The sequence below is a fragment of the Triticum dicoccoides genome, chromosome 2A (genome assembly GCF_002162155.2).
Source record: "Triticum dicoccoides isolate Atlit2015 ecotype Zavitan chromosome 2A, WEW_v2.0, whole genome shotgun sequence".
Classification (NCBI taxonomy): Eukaryota; Viridiplantae; Streptophyta; class Magnoliopsida; order Poales; family Poaceae; genus Triticum; species Triticum dicoccoides.
Genome location: NC_041382.1, coordinates 312,945,856 through 312,952,159, shown reverse-complemented (window position 1 = coordinate 312,952,159; position 6,304 = coordinate 312,945,856).

The following is a 6,304-nucleotide window of genomic DNA, read 5'->3' as shown; positions in this document are numbered from 1 at the left end:
ATTATTATTCTCAATCAAAGTAGACAAAGGCGTATCATTAGAATCAATAGAAGCACTCTTATTAGCAAATAACATAAGCTCATCCATCTTTCCACTCAAAACATTAATCTCTTCAATCATATGCACTTTTTTACTAGTGGATGATCTTTCGGCATGCCATTGAGAATAATTAACCATAATATTATCTAGGAGTTTAGTAGTTTCTCCTAAAGTAATTTCCATAAAAGTACCTCCCGCGGCCGAATCTAAAAGATTTCTAGAAGCAAAATTCAATCTGGCATAATAAATTTGTATAATCATCCACAAATTCAAACCATGAGTAGGGCAATTTCGTATCATCAATTTCATCCTCTCCCAAGATTATGGAACATGTTCATGATCAAGTTGCTTAAAATTCATAATATCGTTCCTAAGGGAGATGATCTTAGCTGGAGGAAAATACTTGGAAATAAAAGCATCTTTACACTTATTCCATGAATCATACTATTTTTAGGCAAAGATGAAAACTAAATTTTAGAACGATCTCGAAGCGAGAATGAAAATATCTTCAATTTAAAAATATCATTATCCACGTCTTCTTTCTTTTGCATATCACACAAATCAACGAAATTGTTAAGATGGGATGCAGCATCTTCACTAGGAAGGCCAGAAAATTGATCTTTCATAACAAGATTCAGCAAAACGGCATTAATTTCACAAGATTCTGCATCAGTAGCGGGAGCAATCAGAGTACTAATAAAATCATTGTTATTGCTGTTGGAAAAGTCACACAATTTGGTATTCTCTTGAGCCATCGTGACAAAGTAACCAATCCACACACACGAGCACACAAAAAGCAAGCGAAGAAGACGAACAGAAGAGGGGCAAAAAAAGGCAAATCTTTTCGAAAATCATTTTAGAAGTGGGGGAGAGGAAAATGGCGAATAATGGGTACTTGGTATGGCTGGACTTGTCGTAGATCTCCCGGCCAACGGCGCAAGAAATTCTTCCTGCTACTTCTTGAGCTTGCATTGGTTTTCCCTTGAAGAGGAAAGGGTGATGCAGCAAAGTAGAGTAAGTATTTCCCTCAGTTTGAGAACCAAGGTATCAATCCAGTAGGAGACAATGCACAAGTCACCGAATACCTGCACAAAAAATCAAACAAATTGCACACGATGCGATAAAGGGGTTGTCAATCCCTTCACGGTTACTCGCAAAAGTGAGATCTAATAGAGACAGATAAATAGTAAAGTAAATATTTTTGGTATTTTTGGTTTATAGATCAGAAAGTAAAATATTGCAAAGGTAGTAAACCGAAAACTAAAATTGTAGATCGCAAACTTATATGATGGAAAATAGACCCTGGGGCCATAGGTTTCACTAGAGGGTTCTCTCAATATAGAAAATATTATGGTGGGTGAACAAATTACTGCCGAGCAATTGATAGAAAAGCGCAAAGTTATGATGATATCTAAAGAAATGATCATGAATATAGGCATCACGTCCATGTCAAGTAGACCGAAATGATTCTGCTTCTAGTACTATTACTGCACACATCGACCGCTATCCAACATGCATCTAGAGTATTAAGGTCATGATGAATTGAGTAACGCATTAAGCAAGATGACATGATGTAGGGGAATAAACTCAAACAATATGATGAAAACCACATCTTTTTATCCTCGATGGCAACAATACAATACATGCCTTGCTGCACCTACTATCACTAGGAAAGGACACTACAAGATTGAAACCAAAGCCAAGAACTTCTCTCATTGCAAGAAAAACCAATCTAGTTGGCCAAACCAAATCGATAGTTCAAAGAGGCTTGCAAAGATATCAAATCATGCATATAAGAACTCAGAGGAGATTCAAATAATATTCATAAGCTGGTCATAAATCCACAATTCATCGTATCTCAGCAAGCACACCGCAAAAAAAGTATTACATCAAATAGGTCTCCAAGAACATCGATGAGAACATGGTATTGAGAATCAAAGAGGGAGAAGAAGCCATCTAGCTACTAGCTGTGGACCCGTAGGTCTGTGGTAAACTACTCACGCTTCATCGAAAGGGCAATGGTGTTGATGTAGAAGCCCTCCTTTATCGAATCCGCCTCCGGCAGGATGCAGAAAAAGGCCCCTAGATGGGATCTCATGGGTACAGAAGGTTACGTTGGTGGAAAAGTGTTTTCGTGGCTCTCTTTGTTGGTTTTGGGATATATGAGAATATATAGGCAAAGAAACTAGGTCAGTGCAGTCTCGAGGGGCCCACAAGCACTACTAGGGAAAACCTTATACATAGAATCTTAGCAGCAGTGCTGTACAAAAAGAGGCGCTACTACTAATTAGCAGTAGCGCGCATCCAAAACAATCACTACTGATATAGAGTTAGCAATAGTGCGTGCTGGCGGAACCCCGCTGCTACAAAAATCGACCGACGGTACCCACCAACCTAAGTTTAGTAGCAACACGGTGTCATGACACGCGCTACTGCTAATGCAATAGTAGTAGCGCGCTTTTTACCCCGGTCGTGGCTGCTAATTTTGAAATTGGCCACATGGTTGGCCCCGCTTAGCTGGAGCGCATTTGAGGAAAGCGCGTTGCTGCTACGCTCTTATCAGTAGCGCGTTTTGCCACCTGCGCTACCGTTAAGACGCAGCACAGTACCACCTTTCACCCCCTCCTCCCCTCCCCCATCTCCTTTCTTCCCTTTCCCCTATCTCCCACATCCTCTCTCTCTCACTTTGCTTCTTCCTGAATACTTCTCCCCCCATTACTCTCCCTCTTCTACCTACCTTTCTCTCTGTTCATTACTCCTAGCTAACTACACCACCTCCATTAATGCATCTCCTTTCTCTTTTTCCTTCCCTCTCCACTAGTTGAAGTTATCTGCTCCCAAATTAGCTAGCTTGGTAGATGTAGCATTTAGTTAAGTGACCTATTTGCCCCCTAACTAGATCTATCTTTGTCAAGAAGAGCTTTGTCCACTTTTGATCTTCGTACATCATCATCTCCACCGTGTGCTCGATCTCGAGATAGGTGATTAAAATTTCATGCTTTTGCAAGAATGGAAATATGTGTATGTGTGTGTAATATGATAATTGGGCGATATGATGGAAATTGTGTGTGTGGCATGAGTTGACCCCGAATTGTGCTTTTGAGTTGCCTATGTTTTGCCGAAGTGTTGATTTATTTCTGTTTCGCTGGATTCCGGGCAAACTCTACATCTATATGTCCTATTTTTAGGGAAGGTCATGCCGAATTTTTGTATGACTTTGATGCATGCACGCATTTTCATAATCAATTTGTTTATTATTACCGTCCAGACATTCATGATGGTCAGTGGAATGATGGTGGACAGGTGGTTGCGGTCGGCGGTGCAGGACATGAAAGAAAATAACCTGACAGAGGTTTTCTGTCCGTGTCGAAAATGCAAAGGAATAGTTTGGCTCGACCCCTATGACGATGGTCGTGTCAAAGCACACCTGCTCATGACTAGTTTCATGGATGTCTATACTGGGTGGATAATTGAAGATGAGGATGATGATGTTGAGGACGCCGGTGGGGCAGGCAAGGACGACATGGGGCAAGACGAAGAGATGATCGATAATGGCGGCGGGGAAGAGGACGGATATGGCGGTGGAGAAGGGGCCAGACATGGCGGTGGAGAGAACGTGGACTCCACGCAGCAGAGTTCGTCGGAACTAAGTTCAATCATGCGGGACCATCATGTTCAAGCACTGCTTCACAAGGAGACGAGTACTGAGAGAGCTGCTTCTAGAGAGGAGGCTAAGCTGCAGCAACTGGTGGTAGACTCGAACACTCCATTGTATGATGGTTGCAATCCTGAGGTAGCCCGCTTGAGTTTCACGCTCCAACTCCTGAAGATGAAGGCTAAAAACAAATGGACCGACACTAGCCTCGATGAGCATCTCAAATACCTAAAGGATGTTCTTCCCGCGGGGAATCTATATCCTACTAGTGTGGATGAGGCCAAGAAGATCATGTGCCCTCTTGATCTGCCGCACGTTAGATACGATCAACGATTGCATAATTTATCGTAAGGAGCACGCGGAAAAAACAAGCTGTCCGGTGTGCAATGCTTCTCGATACAAGAAGGCCAGGAAGAAATGTCCCCAGAAAGTTGTATGGTACTTACCGATCACTCCCCGTCTCCAGTGGTATTTCGTAGATCCCAAGGACGCAAAGCTAATGCGCTAGCACACAGAGAGGAAGAAGCCCGACGATGGAGATGATCCAAAGCTGAGACACGTCAAGGATGGAAGCTAGTGGAGAGCGTTGAATGGCTTCTATCGGTATTTCGAATGTGATGCAAGAAACATGGTGCTCGGCGCGTGTACCAATGGCATGAATCCGTTTGGCAACCAGAACACCAACCATAGCACATGCCCCATGTTTGAATGGATGTACAACCTCCCCCCTGGTTGTGCATGAAGTCGAAGTACATTCACATGAGCATGCTGATTCAAGGGCTGAAACAACTAAGAAATAATATTAATCTGTAACTGGGGCCACTTCAAGAGGAGTTAGACACATTATGGAAAACACCGGCCAAGACATGGGACGCCTGCAAAGGCGAGTATTTCTATATGAGAGCCGCACTGATCACGACGGTGCACGACTATTTTGGTTACAGATATATCGCAGGCCCAATGTGCAATGGAAATTGCGGATGCACACGGTGCATGGATGATACGACGTCTCAGCAGCTAACGTCAAGGAAAGATGGCGGGTGTGGGAAAATCATGTACATCAGGCATCGAAGATAGCTCGAACCGTACGACCCGTGGAGAAACCATGGAGGTCTATTCAATGGTCATGCTGAGCATCGAGGACCTCCACGTAAGCGGAGCGGTGCTGAAATCAATGAGTTGTTGAAAAAATGGAAGCAGTGCCCCGTGTGACAGCCTGGTTTTTGCCCTCCTTTATTTGCCTGATTTTCATTTGGTTTGATTTTGAAATTTGGAGTTTTTGAATCTTTTCATATGGACTTAAACACTTGGGTACCCTTGGCTTTCACCCAAGTGCCTCATTTCCCTCTCTAATCATCATTCACTCTCTGGTTCTACCCAAAATAATATTTGGAATATTTTTCTTTAATGAAAAATATTCATTTTCCCCTCCAAAACCCTAGCTAGTTAAATGTGCTCCAAAGCAACCCCAATTTTTCTTGCCCACAAAAATCTGAGAATATTCACAAATATTCTGAACCCTAGGGCACCTTCCTGAGCTAAAATATTGTACCACTTTTTGGAGTATTTTTGCTACAGAAAATATTTTCTGTTCTGGACAGAAATGGTGGTTTCTACAGCAACTACCATTTTACTTGCTCCATTGTGCCTGATTTTTCTTGTGCATCATCACCTTAGTAGATGATTGCTAGCTTCCAAAGCACAGCCTCCAACTCCTAGCCATTTAACCTCAGTAACCTCTCAAAGTTACTGATCAGAAACTTACCATAAGTGTGTAATCTTTTCTACTGCATCTGGAGTCAAACCAAAGCATGGTAACCTTCAAAACTACAATGAGCAACTAGCCAGACATGATCTTTGGACGTTGCTCGGCCTGAGGGCAGAGTTCACACGGTGACCGCGCGTGTCCATGATGCTAGCATGTGTGTCGATGCGCTCTAAGTGCCTCCGAGCGCTCTGTTTCACGCGTGCTCGCTTCCCCGACTGCCATGGCATGCCAAACCGCCCCACCATCTTCATCTCAACTCCCTTAACTCCCCCCTGGCACCCGCCGACGCCGAAGCTCACCGTAGCGAGCACGGGCGCGGTTCGGCCAATGTAACAGTGCGGTGCACACTGTGGTCGTCGCCTTCTCCTCGATCATGTGCTCGTCTCCGTTCGCCCACAGTCCCCGCGTGAGCTGCGTCGCCTTCTCCTTGATCATGTGCTCATCCCCATTCTCCCACAGTCCCAGCATGAGCTGCGTCGCCTTCTCCTTCTCTCACTGACGACGCCCGTCGCCGGGCATAGTGTCTAGGTGTCACCGGCGGTGCCCGATCCACTCCTCGCCGCTCGCCTATAAATGGAGCCACCCCCAGCCTCCTCGAGCACCATCCTCCACTCCCACACACTCCACAAATGTGTAGATAGCCGTAGCCTGGCTGGGTAGGCCGCGGGCCGCCGTCCCCAAGCTCGAGCTCGCCGGCGATCCTCACAGGTCGCCACGGTAGCTCCAGCCCCTCCCAGGCCTGGGCGACCCTTCCAGAGCCTCTGGCACTCTTCGGTGAAGTCGTTCCGTCCACTTGGAGCCCATGGTGTCGGTGGGAACGACACCTATGGGATCACAAGAAT